We start from the raw sequence: 17,795 nt of genomic DNA on the forward strand, positions 1-17,795 counted from the left end.
AATGCAAATATTACATTAGCTTCCAATATTTACATGTCTTCGATCTTCATAATCATCATGGCCACCATCTTCCAATCTTGATCATCCACTATACTAATATTTACAAATAAATATCCATGGCAAATAGGGATACATCTCATGGGGGGTGGGAACGGGCCATAAACCAAGCCCACTTTATAAATTGATAATTATTACAATCATTCAACATCAAATATCCTAGCATACACCTAGCAAATTGGGCTTGGGCTTTTGATCATCCTTCATGCATAATATCACATATCATACACCATCAATTAATTATCACAATAATTAATTGATCCAATATTATATATCTTGATCGAATCACTAACCGCCACGATTATAAACTAAATTAACAAATACAAACACTTTTGTCTACTTTCTAATTAATTTATTTATAACCGAATTTCTTATAAATCACAATTTACTATAAATAATTAAAGTTCAACTTAAATTATTTATTTCATGAGAAAATATTTGCAACCTTTGTAATTTTAAACTTAAGGGCCCAAAAACTCAATTTTTCACCAAAAACATTTTTGGCCCATTTAAAATCACAAATGTGTTGGCCATCCAATGGCCCAACAACTCAAGGCCCATGACACTTTGGTAATCCAAAACACTTTTGGAAACCCTAGTCGTCATCGCCGTCGCCGGAGCTCCGTCGCCGGATTCCGGCAACAAATTTTTTTTTTTTTTTATTAAACTAGAGGTTTCGGGCAGCCCAAGGGGCTGCCCGTTTCGGGCAGCCCCTCGGGCAGCCCGAGGCGCCCGAAATGGGCAGCAACATGCTGCCCAAAATAGCTTCAAAAGTGGCCTTGATTTTGGTTGCAAAAAATATCTCAAACGGTTAGAAAATGATCTCAATATAATATCATGTATTATGCTACACAAAATGGTAACCATAGCTCTGATACCAATTGAAAGGGAACGATTTAGGGAGACCGAAAACACAACGGAAGCATAATTTTTCTTAAAAATTTCGGCCCTCTAGAGTTTGTGTAGCAAAATACATTTAAACACCAAAACATGTCATACATAGGGTGTTTTTAGAAGTTTTACCTATCAACCCCTTGAGGTTGATGTTTGGCTCCAACTAAAGTGTAAACACTTTAGCACTTGATGGATGAAGATCTACAAGCTCCTCCTTTCTTTTGGACTCCTTTCTTCCAATCAAGCCCACCACCAACTTAAAAGATCCACCTTACACTTGCACTAGAAAATGTAGGGCATTTTTCTTTGAGAAGGGTTTTGTTATTCAACAACTTGAAGAACAAAGTGGAGAGAAAATTTTTGAGAGAAAAATTGTGAAGTTTCGGCCATGAGGAGTGTGTGAGGAGGGAAGGGAGACTTGTCTTGGTCTTGCAAAAAGTAGAGACCAAAAAGTGCATGCCATGCCTTGATATTTGAAAAAGTAGTCTCCAACCCTTCACCTCCCATGATTGCATATTATATGGTTTTTAATTTGATTAAAAACCTTGGACTAAATTTTAATTACCTCAAACATATTTGAGACTAATTAAACATTACTTGAATTTACCCAAGTCCCACTAGTTAAATAATTAATTTAATTGAGCTCTACAAGACTCAATATTAATTAATTAATTCAACACTTGAATTAATTTAATTATTTGGACTCTACTAGGTCCACTAGTGTTTAATTAATTCAACACTTGAATTAATTTAATTTAGTCTATAATAATGTTTATGAAAATCACAATTTTCAAATACATTATTCACTTGGCCAATTTTAATTTAGGAACACTTCCATAAATTAAAATTTACATTTCTCTCATAGAAGTCATACTTCTATTTTTCTTTACACTTATAAACTCATTTATAAGTCGTTCAACACATTGAACTATTTTCTCCTTTATAGAAGTCATACTTCTAATTTTCCTTACGCTTATAAACTCCTTTATAAGCCGTTCAACACATTGAACTATTTTTACTTCTCAACGGGATCTAGAAAGCTAGTACTTGTGTGGCTCTCAATGGTTCATTGATACAACTAGCCGTGGGTTCACATCTCTATGTGATTCGGACTAAACATGTCCTTATATGAGCATACCCCAATTGCTCCATTCTTATTTATCAACACCTTGATAATAAGAACGTCAGAACTCAAGTCTGATAGTACCCAACCAATCATGTTAAACGCCTAACAGCATCGCTTACATGATTCCCTAGGTATCAAATGATAGTTCCTGCAAGAACCATTCTATTATGGTTAGCGTACAGTACGGTCCCTTCAACTCATATAACCCGATCGATTCGACAACCATTGGTTTATCGAGAGTTGTCAATGAATCGATACTATGTGTCATGTCGTAGTTGCATCGATGGTGTAATCTATGAAACCCTTTCATAATTACCACCATACTCTGGCCAGAGATTTCGATCTACATACACATGATAACACATAGGATATCCATACCCGAAGGTAAGCGGTGAATCCCCGACTACAATGCATCGACTCCTATGTGTTTCGACAGAACACCCAACCTTGCCACCTGATGACCCCATGAGAGTCGGTAAACAAGTCAAAGTGTAATTCTAGCACATAGAGTCTCAATGTTGTCCCGGGTCATAAGGACTAATTCTGTACAACCATAAACTAGGACATTTCCACTCGATAAGTGAGAACCACTTGGAAAGTCCTTTTATGGAGGGTTGTTCAGTGCACTCTACAAGGAGCACCTATCTGCATGTTCGGACATCACAATGTCCCCTACCAATGAAACATGGTACTCACATCGCAGATACTAGTCTCGAACTCTAGCGGCCTATATCCTTCTTAGTGGCGGCTGAATCGACTAGGAACCGTTTAGAATATACAGTATTACAAATATGAGTTTCATGATACTCATCATATGAGCATCTCATATTCTTTCTACCATTTGTATATTCAAGGGCTTTATCTATGCAACTAGCATGGGTATACAGATAAAGATGTGCCAAAATAATAATTTCAAATATTACTAAAATAAAGATTGCTTATACATAGAGTTTCATTGTGAACACTCGGCCAACACTTGGCTCGACGGGCACCTACTCTAACAGTGGGACCCGGGCTCTAACTCATTTCTTTGGGATTAAATGGATCTTTATTATGAAAAGTGGGTCAAATTTTTGCTTTTACATTACATCAAATTTTAATAAAACTAAGCACAATAGATACTTCTACTTTATTTCATCAAATGTAAATACAAGTCTTGCTATTATACATTCGTACCACTAGTGTTTAAAACAAACTACTATCTACAAGTAGAACAAAGCTAGTAAAAACCACTAGTCTTCTGTTGCGCCCGAAGTCACCACGCTATCACGATCTCATCTCTGTCTCGACCTAGATCCTGCCCCACCTGTTGTTATGCACACATACAGACATAACAAAATCCGGAAACTCCGGTGAGAACAAATCCCGGTATAAACATGTATACATGCATATAATCAATCTAAAACATGAAACATGCTATGATGAATGACATCCATATAAACATGCAATGCGAATCAAACCATGTCTGGACTCGACTCGACTATAACTCTAGGGATTTCGGTGTGAATTAGACGATCTATCACCTACCTTCCCAATCGTGGTGACTGTACGTCTTATTCCTAGACTTCGGCCCGATCTGTATCCACATCTACAATAGGAGACTGATCTTCCCCTAAGCTGTGTTATCACCGAACGTCTAGAAGTTTGACTGTTCTGTCAAGACTCCCTATCTTAAATGCAATGAATAACAATCTGTAAACAACGCATAATCATCTCAAAAGATTTGAATATAAGTCTATAAACAAATCACAATCGTATTACAAGATAAACAATAAATCTAGTATGTGATTTTGGTTGGGAAACTCAAATGGGATCTCATTTGAGTTGTATCTCCCCAAACAAAACATGCATTATACCTTTCTTGCCGAATAATCTGTCGTCGTCAAAGCCTCGAGTTTAAAGTGGCCAATACAAATCTGCAATATCAATGTCTAGATATCATCTATCCACCTATATGACTTGAATCAATTCGTATACAATCCAATAATCGATTCTGATACAGTTTAACGGCATAACAGCGTAGTCTCGAGATGCCGATAATATCAACAAGTCGAATATTAGTCTATCCATATCACCAACTCATACACAAGCATATACATCTCATAACTTCAATATGCTGCATAAACTTATCACATATATGCTGTAATTCAATAACAAGTGCATACGATACCGTTCTTTCGATCCAACTTTGTACCAGATGAAGAACCCACATAAAGAACCAACTTCTCTTTCTTGATGGTGGATTCGAACGTAACAAGCATATTCACCAACTCCTCAAGGGTCGGTTCAATCTTGTTCATGTTGAAGTTCACCACAAAAGGATCAAATGAGCTAGGCAATGATAACAGCAACACGTCGGTGGTCAACTCCGAAGGCAAGATCATATCCATGCCAACGAGCTTATCCACGAGCCCAATCAACTTCAGGCCATGCTCATGGACCGAGGCCCCATCTCGCATGCGCATAGTGATCAGCCCCTTGACGGTAGCATGTCTAAGAGGCCGAGTCTGCTCACCAAAGAGCTCTTTGAGGTGCTTATGAATGTCAGCAGCATTCTTTGCATCCTCAAAACGCCTCTGCAGCTCATCATTCATAGAAGTCAGCATATAACACCTGGCTATCAAGTCATGGTCACACCATTCCTTGTAAGCCTGCAATTCCTCAGGATTGCAGTCAGTCGGAGCCTCAACAGGGGGCGACTCAGTCAGTGTATATGCTACCCTTTCCGAATTTAAGACGATTTTTAGGTTTCTTAGCCAAGTGAGGTAATTAGGTCCAGTTAATATGTTTTTGTCGAGTATTACGGATATTGGATTGCGAATCGATGACATCGTCAATATGTACTGAAAAGTAAAAACAGATAAATGTTGATGATTATTTTAAAATATTTAGTAAGATATGAAGTTTGGACTTTTACTTCATAAATATTTGCTCCCACTGTTTTGACATTTTTCACTACCCTCTAGTGAAAACGGGAAACCCCTTTCCTCAGTAGGTACGTAAGGTCCAATTAGCGAATTATGATCCCGAATAATATCAGCCAATCACAATTCCTAAAAGGTAGTTTCCAATTGCATCACAATGCAACCCTCTACGTAAACTTTTGTCTCACGTTTGATTAGGACCCAATAATATGACGTCGTTCATCTTTACGTGTCAAGCCTTACCCATCGATGTTGAACCTTAATGGACGGTCGCCATGAGTTCCCTCAATAATATGAGCCGAGATCATGGGAGTTCCACGTAGTTCACATCACCATGTCAATGGATGTCACAGCTTTCCGGCACCCAGGGCCCCCCAATAATATGAGCCGAGCCCCGAGTACGGGTAGCGTTCATCATGCACCCATTGTCGATGGAAGACAAGGAAATTATAAACAAATTTATAATTCTCCTTTTCGGGCTTGATATTAATTTTGAATCTTATTCAAAATGAGGGTTTTTAATTTTGAAAGGTCTCATCATTAATTTTATTTTAAAAGCTCGCCATGTTTGATCGTATGTTTGCCGGATTCATGCAACTTTGTTATTATCATAATAATAACGCACATACTCATTATTTATAACATATCATGCATATATTATAAACAGTAAACAAACAAGGATGATCAATCGCCCCAATACTAATGGCCCGTGTGAGCTAAACACCGGCCTAGGTCCAATCCTAGGGTAAATGCACGGGATGCAAATGCAAATATTACATTAGCTTCCAATATTTACATGTCTTCGATCTTCATAATCATCATGGCCACCATCTTCCAATTTTTGATCATCCACTATACTAATATTTACAAATAAATATCCATGGCAAATAGGGATACATCTCATGGGGGGTGGGAACGGGCCATAAACCAAGCCCACTTTATAAATTGATAATTATTACAATCATTCAACATCAAATATCCTAGCATACACCTAGCAAATTGGGCTTGGGCTTTTGATCATCCTTCATGCATAATATCACATATCATACACCATCAATTAATTATCACAATAATTAATTGATCCAATATTATATATCTTGATCGAATCACTAACCGCCACGATTATAAACTAAATTAACAAATACAAACACTTTTGTCTACTTTCTAATTAATTTATTTATAACCGAATTTCTTATAAATCACAATTTACTATAAATAATTAAAGTTCAACTTAAATTATTTATTTCATGAGAAAATATTTGCAACCTTTGTAATTTTAAACTTAAGGGCCCAAAAACTCAATTTTTCACCAAAAACATTTTTGGCCCATTTAAAATCACAAATGTGTTGGCCATCCAATGGCCCAACAACTCAAGGCCCATGACACTTTGGTAATCCAAAACACTTTTGGAAACCCTAGTCGTCATCGCCGTCGCCGGAGCTCCGTCGCCGGATTCCGGCAACAAATTTTTTTTTTTTTTTATTAAACTAGAGGTTTCGGGCAGCCCAAGGGGCTGCCCGTTTCGGGCAGCCCCTCGGGCAGCCCGAGGCGCCCGAAATGGGCAGCAACATGCTGCCCAAAATAGCTTCAAAAGTGGCCTTGATTTTGGTTGCAAAAAATATCTCAAACGGTTAGAAAATGATCTCAATATAATATCATGTATTATGCTACACAAAATGGTAACCATAGCTCTGATACCAATTGAAAGGGAACGATTTAGGGAGACCGAAAACACAACGGAAGCATAATTTTTCTTAAAAATTTCGGCCCTCTAGAGTTTGTGTAGCAAAATACATTTAAACACCAAAACATGTCATACATAGGGTGTTTTTAGAAGTTTTACCTATCAACCCCTTGAGGTTGATGTTTGGCTCCAACTAAAGTGTAAACACTTTAGCACTTGATGGATGAAGATCTACAAGCTCCTCCTTTCTTTTGGACTCCTTTCTTCCAATCAAGCCCACCACCAACTTAAAAGATCCACCTTACACTTGCACTAGAAAATGTAGGGTATTTTTCTTTGAGAAGGGTTTTGTTATTCAACAACTTGAAGAACAAAGTGGAGAGAAAATTTTTTGAGAGAAAAATTGTGAAGTTTCGGCCATGAGGAGTTTGTGAGGAGGGAAGGGAGACTTGTCTTGGTCTTGCAAAAAGTAGAGACCAAAAAGTGCATGCCATGCCTTGATATTTGAAAAAGTAGTCTCCAACCCTTCACCTCCCATGATTGCATATTATATGATTTTTAATTTGATTAAAAACCTTGGACTAAATTTTAATTACCTCAAACATATTTGAGACTAATTAAACATTACTTGAATTTACCCAAGTCCCACTAGTTAAATAATTAATTTAATTGAGCTCTACAAGACTCAATATTAATTAATTAATTCAACACTTGAATTAATTTAATTATTTGGACTCTACTAGGTCCACTAGTGTTTAATTAATTCAACACTTGAATTAATTTAATTTAGTCTATAATAATGTTTATGAAAATCACAATTTTCAAATACATTATTCACTTGGCCAATTTTAATTTAGGAACACTTCCATAAATTAAAATTTACATTTCTCTCATAGAAGTCATACTTCTATTTTTCTTTACACTTATAAACTCATTTATAAGTCGTTCAACACATTGAACTATTTTCTCCTTTATAGAAGTCATACTTCTAATTTTCCTTACGCTTATAAACTCCTTTATAAGCCGTTCAACACATTGAACTATTTTTACTTCTCAACGGGATCTAGAAAGCTAGTACTTGTGTGGCTCTCAATGGTTCATTGATACAACTAGCCGTGGGTTCACATCTCTATGTGATTCGGACTAAACATGTCCTTATATGAGCATACCCCAATTGCTCCATTCTTATTTATCAACACCTTGATAATAAGAACGTCAGAACTCAAGTCTGATAGTACCCAACCAATCATGTTAAACGCCTAACAGCATCGCTTACATGATTCCCTAGGTATCAAATGATAGTTCCTGCAAGAACCATTCTATTATGGTTAGCGTACAGTACGGTCCCTTCAACTCATATAACCCGATCGATTCGACAACCATTGGTTTATCGAGAGTTGTCAATGAATCGATACTATGTGTCATGTCGTAGTTGCATCGATGGTGTAATCTATGAAACCCTTTCATAATTACCACCATACTCTGGCCAGAGATTTCGATCTACATACACATGATAACACATAGGATATCCATACCCGAAGGTAAGCGGTGAATCCCCGACTACAATGCATCGACTCCTATGTGTTTCGACAGAACACCCAACCTTGCCACCTGATGACCCCATGAGAGTCGGTAAACAAGTCAAAGTGTAATTCTAGCACATAGAGTCTCAATGTTGTCCCGGGTCATAAGGACTAATTCTGTACAACCATAAACTAGGACATTTCCACTCGATAAGTGAGAACCACTTGGAAAGTCCTTTTATGGAGGGTTGTTCAGTGCACTCTACAAGGAGCACCTATCTGCATGTTCGGACATCACAATGTCCCCTACCAATGAAACATGGTACTCACATCGCAGATACTAGTCTCGAACTCTAGCGGCCTATATCCTTCTTAGTGGCGGCTGAATCGACTAGGAACCGTTTAGAATATACAGTATTACAAATATGAGTTTCATGATACTCATCATATGAGCATCTCATATTCTTTCTACCATTTGTATATTCAAGGGCTTTATCTATGCAACTAGCATGGGTATACAGATAAAGATGTGCCAAAATAATAATTTCAAATATTACTAAAATAAAGATTGCTTATACATAGAGTTTCATTGTGAACACTCGGTCAACACTTGGCTCGACGGGCACCTACTCTAACAGTGGGACCCGGGCTCTAACTCATTTCTTTGGGATTAAATGGATCTTTATTATGAAAAGTGGGTCAAATTTTTGCTTTTACATTACATCAAATTTTAATAAAACTAAGCACAATAGATACTTCTACTTTATTTCATCAAATGTAAATACAAGTCTTGCTATTATACATTCGTACCACTAGTGTTTAAAACAAACTACTATCTACAAGTAGAACAAAGCTAGTAAAAACCACTAGTCTTCTGTTGCGCCCGAAGTCACCACGCTATCACGATCTCATCTCTGTCTCGACCTAGATCCTGCCCCACCTGTTGTTATGCACACATACAGACATAACAAAATCCGGAAACTCCGGTGAGAACAAATCCCGGTATAAACATGTATACATGCATATAATCAATCTAAAACATGAAACATGCTATGATGAATGACATCCATATAAACATGCAATGCGAATCAAACCATGTCTGGACTCGACTCGACTATAACTCTAGGGATTTCGGTGTGAATTAGACGATCTATCACCTACCTTCCCAATCGTGGTGACTGTACGTCTTATTCCTAGACTTCGGCCCGATCTGTATCCACATCTACAATAGGAGACTGATCTTCCCCTAAGCTGTGTTATCACCGAACGTCTAGAAGTTTGACTGTTCTGTCAAGACTCCCTATCTTAAATGCAATGAATAACAATCTGTAAACAACGCATAATCATCTCAAAAGATTTGAATATAAGTCTATAAACAAATCACAATCGTATTACAAGATAAACAATAAATCTAGTATGTGATTTTGGTTGGGAAACTCAAATGGGATCTCATTTGAGTTGTATCTCCCCAAACAAAACATGCATTATACCTTTCTTGCCGAATAATCTGTCGTCGTCAAAGCCTCGAGTTTAAAGTGGCCAATACAAATCTGCAATATCAATGTCTAGATATCATCTATCCACCTATATGACTTGAATCAATTCGTATACAATCCAATAATCGATTCTGATACAGTTTAACGGCATAACAGCGTAGTCTCGAGATGCCGATAATATCAACAAGTCGAATATTAGTCTATCCATATCACCAACTCATACACAAGCATATACATCTCATAACTTCAATATGCTGCATAAACTTATCACATATATGCTGTAATTCAATAACAAGTGCATACGATACCGTTCTTTCGATCCAACTTTGTACCAGATGAAGAACCCACATAAAGAACCAACTTCTCTTTCTTGATGGTGGATTCGAACGTAACAAGCATATTCACCAACTCCTCAAGGGTCGGTTCAATCTTGTTCATGTTGAAGTTCACCACAAAAGGATCAAATGAGCTAGGCAATGATAACAGCAACACGTCGGTGGTCAACTCCGAAGGCAAGATCATATCCATGCCAACGAGCTTATCCACGAGCCCAATCAACTTCAGGCCATGCTCATGGACCGAGGCCCCATCTCGCATGCGCATAGTGATCAGCCCTTGACGGTAGCATGTCTAAGAGGCCGAGTCTGCTCACCAAAGAGCTCTTTGAGGTGCTTATGAATGTCAGCAGCATTCTTTGCATCCTCAAAACGCCTCTGCAGCTCATCATTCATAGAAGTCAGCATATAACACCTGGCTATCAAGTCATGGTCACACCATTCCTTGTAAGCCTGCAATTCCTCAGGATTGCAGTCAGTCGGAGCCTCAACAGGGGGCGACTCAGTCAGTGTATATGCTACCCTTTCCGAATTTAAGACGATTTTTAGGTTTCTTAGCCAAGTGAGGTAATTAGGTCCAGTTAATATGTTTTTGTCGAGTATTACGGATATTGGATTGCGAATCGATGACATCGTCAATATGTACTGAAAAGTAAAAACAGATAAATGTTGATGATTATTTTAAAATATTTAGTAAGATATGAAGTTTGGACTTTTACTTCATAAATATTTGCTCCCACTGTTTTGACATTTTTCACTACCCTCTAGTGAAAACGGGAAACCCCTTTCCTCAGTAGGTACGTAAGGTCCAATTAGCGAATTATGATCCCGAATAATATCAGCCAATCACAATTCCTAAAAGGTAGTTTCCAATTGCATCACAATGCAACCCTCTACGTAAACTTTTGTCTCACGTTTGATTAGGACCCAATAATATGACGTCGTTCATCTTTACGTGTCAAGCCTTACCCATCGATGTTGAACCTTAATGGACGGTCGCCATGAGTTCCCTCAATAATATGAGCCGAGATCATGGGAGTTCCACGTAGTTCACATCACCATGTCAATGGATGTCACAGCTTTCCGGCACCCAGGGCCCCCCAATAATATGAGCCGAGCCCCGAGTACGGGTAGCGTTCATCATGCACCCATTGTCGATGGAAGACAAGGAAATTATAAACAAATTTATAATTCTCCTTTTCGGGCTTGATATTAATTTTGAATCTTATTCAAAATGAGGGTTTTTAATTTTGAAAGGTCTCATCATTAATTTTATTTTAAAAGCTCGCCATGTTTGATCGTATGTTTGCCGGATTCATGCAACTTTGTTATTATCATAATAATAACGCACATACTCATTATTTATAACATATCATGCATATATTATAAACAGTAAACAAACAAGGATGATCAATCGCCCCAATACTAATGGCCCGTGTGAGCTAAACACCGGCCTAGGTCCAATCCTAGGGTAAATGCACGGGATGCAAATGCAAATATTACATTAGCTTCCAATATTTACATGTCTTCGATCTTCATAATCATCATGGCCACCATCTTCCAATTTTGATCATCCACTATACTAATATTTACAAATAAATATCCATGGCAAATAGGGATACATCTCATGGGGGGTGGGAACGGGCCATAAACCAAGCCCACTTTATAAATTGATAATTATTACAATCATTCAACATCAAATATCCTAGCATACACCTAGCAAATTGGGCTTGGGCTTTTGATCATCCTTCATGCATAATATCACATATCATACACCATCAATTAATTATCACAATAATTAATTGATCCAATATTATATATCTTGATCGAATCACTAACCGCCACGATTATAAACTAAATTAACAAATACAAACACTTTTGTCTACTTTCTAATTAATTTATTTATAACCGAATTTCTTATAAATCACAATTTACTATAAATAATTAAAGTTCAACTTAAATTATTTATTTCATGAGAAAATATTTGCAACCTTTGTAATTTTAAACTTAAGGGCCCAAAAACTCAATTTTTCACCAAAAACATTTTTGGCCCATTTAAAATCACAAATGTGTTGGCCATCCAATGGCCCAACAACTCAAGGCCCATGACACTTTGGTAATCCAAAACACTTTTGGAAACCCTAGTCGTCATCGCCGTCGCCGGAGCTCCGTCGCCGGATTCCGGCAACAAATTTTTTTTTTTTTTTATTAAACTAGAGGTTTCGGGCAGCCCAAGGGGCTGCCCGTTTCGGGCAGCCCCTCGGGCAGCCCGAGGCGCCCGAAATGGGCAGCAACATGCTGCCCAAAATAGCTTCAAAAGTGGCCTTGATTTTGGTTGCAAAAAATATCTCAAACGGTTAGAAAATGATCTCAATATAATATCATGTATTATGCTACACAAAATGGTAACCATAGCTCTGATACCAATTGAAAGGGAACGATTTAGGGAGACCGAAAACACAACGGAAGCATAATTTTTCTTAAAAATTTCGGCCCTCTAGAGTTTGTGTAGCAAAATACATTTAAACACCAAAACATGTCATACATAGGGTGTTTTTAGAAGTTTTACCTATCAACCCCTTGAGGTTGATGTTTGGCTCCAACTAAAGTGTAAACACTTTAGCACTTGATGGATGAAGATCTACAAGCTCCTCCTTTCTTTTGGACTCCTTTCTTCCAATCAAGCCCACCACCAACTTAAAAGATCCACCTTACACTTGCACTAGAAAATGTAGGGTATTTTTCTTTGAGAAGGGTTTTGTTATTCAACAACTTGAAGAACAAAGTGGAGAGAAAATTTTTTGAGAGAAAAATTGTGAAGTTTCGGCCATGAGGAGTGTGTGAGGAGGGAAGGGAGACTTGTCTTGGTCTTGCAAAAAGTAGAGACCAAAAAGTGCATGCCATGCCTTGATATTTGAAAAAGTAGTCTCCAACCCTTCACCTCCCATGATTGCATATTATATGATTTTTAATTTGATTAAAAACCTTGGACTAAATTTTAATTACCTCAAACATATTTGAGACTAATTAAACATTACTTGAATTTACCCAAGTCCCACTAGTTAAATAATTAATTTAATTGAGCTCTACAAGACTCAATATTAATTAATTAATTCAACACTTGAATTAATTTAATTATTTGGACTCTACTAGGTCCACTAGTGTTTAATTAATTCAACACTTGAATTAATTTAATTTAGTCTATAATAATGTTTATGAAAATCACAATTTTCAAATACATTATTCACTTGGCCAATTTTAATTTAGGAACACTTCCATAAATTAAAATTTACATTTCTCTCATAGAAGTCATACTTCTATTTTTCTTTACACTTATAAACTCATTTATAAGTCGTTCAACACATTGAACTATTTTCTCCTTTATAGAAGTCATACTTCTAATTTTCCTTACGCTTATAAACTCCTTTATAAGCCGTTCAACACATTGAACTATTTTTACTTCTCAACGGGATCTAGAAAGCTAGTACTTGTGTGGCTCTCAATGGTTCATTGATACAACTAGCCGTGGGTTCACATCTCTATGTGATTCGGACTAAACATGTCCTTATATGAGCATACCCCAATTGCTCCATTCTTATTTATCAACACCTTGATAATAAGAACGTCAGAACTCAAGTCTGATAGTACCCAACCAATCATGTTAAACGCCTAACAGCATCGCTTACATGATTCCCTAGGTATCAAATGATAGTTCCTGCAAGAACCATTCTATTATGGTTAGCGTACAGTACGGTCCCTTCAACTCATATAACCCGATCGATTCGACAACCATTGGTTTATCGAGAGTTGTCAATGAATCGATACTATGTGTCATGTCGTAGTTGCATCGATGGTGTAATCTATGAAACCCTTTCATAATTACCACCATACTCTGGCCAGAGATTTCGATCTACATACACATGATAACACATAGGATATCCATACCCGAAGGTAAGCGGTGAATCCCCGACTACAATGCATCGACTCCTATGTGTTTCGACAGAACACCCAACCTTGCCACCTGATGACCCCATGAGAGTCGGTAAACAAGTCAAAGTGTAATTCTAGCACATAGAGTCTCAATGTTGTCCCGGGTCATAAGGACTAATTCTGTACAACCATAAACTAGGACATTTCCACTCGATAAGTGAGAACCACTTGGAAAGTCCTTTTATGGAGGGTTGTTCAGTGCACTCTACAAGGAGCACCTATCTGCATGTTCGGACATCACAATGTCCCCTACCAATGAAACATGGTACTCACATCGCAGATACTAGTCTCGAACTCTAGCGGCCTATATCCTTCTTAGTGGCGGCTGAATCGACTAGGAACCGTTTAGAATATACAGTATTACAAATATGAGTTTCATGATACTCATCATATGAGCATCTCATATTCTTTCTACCATTTGTATATTCAAGGGCTTTATCTATGCAACTAGCATGGGTATACAGATAAAGATGTGCCAAAATAATAATTTCAAATATTACTAAAATAAAGATTGCTTATACATAGAGTTTCATTGTGAACACTCGGTCAACACTTGGCTCGACGGGCACCTACTCTAACAGTGGGACCCGGGCTCTAACTCATTTCTTTGGGATTAAATGGATCTTTATTATGAAAAGTGGGTCAAATTTTTGCTTTTACATTACATCAAATTTTAATAAAACTAAGCACAATAGATACTTCTACTTTATTTCATCAAATGTAAATACAAGTCTTGCTATTATACATTCGTACCACTAGTGTTTAAAACAAACTACTATCTACAAGTAGTACAAAGCTAGTAAAAACCACTAGTCTTCTGTTGCGCCCGAAGTCACCACGCTATCACGATCTCATCTCTGTCTCGACCTAGATCCTGCCCCACCTGTTGTTATGCACACATACAGACATAACAAAATCCGGAAACTCCGGTGAGAACAAATCCCGGTATAAACATGTATACATGCATATAATCAATCTAAAACATGAAACATGCTATGATGAATGACATCCATATAAACATGCAATGCGAATCAAACCATGTCTGGACTCGACTCGACTATAACTCTAGGGATTTCGGTGTGAATTAGACGATCTATCACCTACCTTCCCAATCGTGGTGACTGTACGTCTTATTCCTAGACTTCGGCCCGATCTGTATCCACATCTACAATAGGAGACTGATCTTCCCCTAAGCTGTGTTATCACCGAACGTCTAGAAGTTTGACTGTTCTGTCAAGACTCCCTATCTTAAATGCAATGAATAACAATCTGTAAACAACGCATAATCATCTCAAAAGATTTGAATATAAGTCTATAAACAAATCACAATCGTATTACAAGATAAACAATAAATCTAGTATGTGATTTTGGTTGGGAAACTCAAATGGGATCTCATTTGAGTTGTATCTCCCCAAACAAAACATGCATTATACCTTTCTTGCCGAATAATCTGTCGTCGTCAAAGCCTCGAGTTTAAAGTGGCCAATACAAATCTGCAATATCAATGTCTAGATATCATCTATCCACCTATATGACTTGAATCAATTCGTATACAATCCAATAATCGATTCTGATACAGTTTAACGGCATAACAGCGTAGTCTCGAGATGCCGATAATATCAACAAGTCGAATATTAGTCTATCCATATCACCAACTCATACACAAGCATATACATCTCATAACTTCAATATGCTGCATAAACTTATCACATATATGCTGTAATTCAATAACAAGTGCATACGATACCGTTCTTTCGATCCGATTCCGATTATAACATCATAACCATCACAAGAACATCAAATACTCATCATATCTGTAGTGACCCGTTCCAGAATCACCTACTAATCAAGAACTAAGCATGCAACTTAACTTAATTAATAATAATCAGAGATAACAGCGGAAAATTGACACCAATCGATAGTTATACAACCCAATTGAAAATCCAGAACAACTCAACTTAAACTGAAAATATACGGTACAACCATATCGAATCAAAGAGATACCGAAGAACTAAACCAACCAGCTACTCAACGTCCTCCTCCTGCTCTTCCTGAGCTGTCCAACCTGAGGCCTGCCCCGTGGGAATGGGGTGTCCAAGATAAACAAAACCGAGGACGTGAGCGATAAGAACGCCCAGTACAAAAGCATGAGTATACAAACCTATATGAAATGCACATGCTATGATATGATACCAGGGTAGTCAAGAAACAGGAGTAACAAAGGATCTCAAAATGCTCAGTCTAGAGGCGCCAAGTGGATAGTGCCGCGCGGTACTCCTCTGGGTCACTGCATCCACTACAAGAACATACGTGGACCTAAAATGTCCCGGATCACCGAAGCCCTCCCGACCCGTCGGCCACTGTGTACTCTCGGTGTCCATGCGTCCACAAGATAGGGCTGAGCGGCCCCACAAGATATAGCTTATCTCGAAAGAGATACAGCTCAACAGTAAAGGCTATCTCGAAGGAGATACGGCTCAACCTGAAATGCAACATGCAGTAATAAACGTGACATAATAGCATGCATCATATGACATATATCAATGCACCACATAATCATGCAACACATATAAGAATGTATACTCAACCAGGATATCTCAGATAGTACTTTCGTACCTCTATCACAGCAAGCCTAGCCTTACGCAACACCGCTAATCAGGTCTAGAACAAGCCTTCGTCCGTCGACAGCCCTTTGATGTCGATTGCCTCGTAACTCAGGCGTCGCTACACTACCAATCCTGGCAGCTCTTGGCTATCGCTCGACCGACAACTAACCCTAGAAACCTTCCAAACCTCTCAAAATGAGACACAACTTCAAGAACTTGCCATCCAAAATGAGGAATTCCGAGCACTATTTATAGGCTATGTTCGGATCCACCGAACCCACTTCGGAACGTCCGATCTCCTACGTGTCCATCAGCTCTTGACACCTCACGATCGGATCCACCGAACCTACACTTCGGAACGTCCGAACTCCCACGTGTCCATCGGCTCTTGACACCTCATGATCGGATCCACCGAACCCACTTCGGATCGTCCGAACTCGTCGGTGCTACCGAACCATCTTCGGTCCGTCCGATCATGACCACGGTCAAAATTACACATTAAACCTTCTTAATCACCATTAATCCGTTAATTACCCAATTTGGAATTCGGGCTACTACAATATCTGATTTCTCTCAACATCTTAACTTCAAAACAAGTTAAAAATGAACAATACTTACATCCTTGGATAGCTCTTGAAGCAAGGAGCAAGAATCTCAACTCGTATCGAAAATCAGACTACTACTTCATTCAAAATCACAAATCAAAGATCAAAGGGAATGGAAGCTTTCTTCCTGGATTCTCTCGGCCCTCAGCACTCTGAATGCAAGAAATGAAGACACATCACCTCTTATTGCATGGTAGGGGCAAGTGTCTTATTTACCACAATACACGCAAGACCGCGGGTGCGTGATCTCCTCAGCGCGGGTGCGCTGTGCCTTCGGCAACTCTATCATTTTTCTAAAATCATCGACCGCGGGTGCGGTCTTGTACTTACCGCGGGTGCGGTCACACCACCGCGGGTGCGGTCTTCTTGCACCGCGGGTGCAGTCTTGCTTCGAATAAAATTTGCCAACTTTCTGCACATGCACCGCGGGTGCGGTCTTGGTTGCACCGCGAGTGCGGTGTAGCTTCGGCTTTTCTTGCAAAAATCCACAATTGCATGACCGCGGGTGTACTCATGTTCTGGGCGCGGGTGCGGTCTTGCAAAACCCTAATTCT

The sequence above is a fragment of the Primulina eburnea genome, chromosome 11 (assembly GCF_022965805.1).
Source record: "Primulina eburnea isolate SZY01 chromosome 11, ASM2296580v1, whole genome shotgun sequence".
Lineage (NCBI taxonomy): Eukaryota > Viridiplantae > Streptophyta > Magnoliopsida > Lamiales > Gesneriaceae > Primulina > Primulina eburnea.